Below are 229 nucleotides of genomic sequence, written 5' to 3'. Positions count from 1 at the left end.
CACACACACCACACACACCGCACACACACACACACCACACACACCGCGCACACGGCACACACACCGCGCACACACACACGACACACACATTGCGCACACACACACAGCGCACACACAGCGCACACACACCGCACACACACAACGCACACACACCACACACACTGCAGAGTAGTTCTTCTGCCTCCCAGCCGGTTTTGCTCTCTGACCTGAAACGTCTCCAAAAACCCAT

The sequence above is a fragment of the Poecilia reticulata genome, linkage group LG17 (genome assembly GCF_000633615.1).
Source record: "Poecilia reticulata strain Guanapo linkage group LG17, Guppy_female_1.0+MT, whole genome shotgun sequence".
In the NCBI taxonomy this organism is placed as follows: domain Eukaryota; kingdom Metazoa; phylum Chordata; class Actinopteri; order Cyprinodontiformes; family Poeciliidae; genus Poecilia; species Poecilia reticulata.
Note: the sequence above shows the minus strand (reverse complement) of the source record.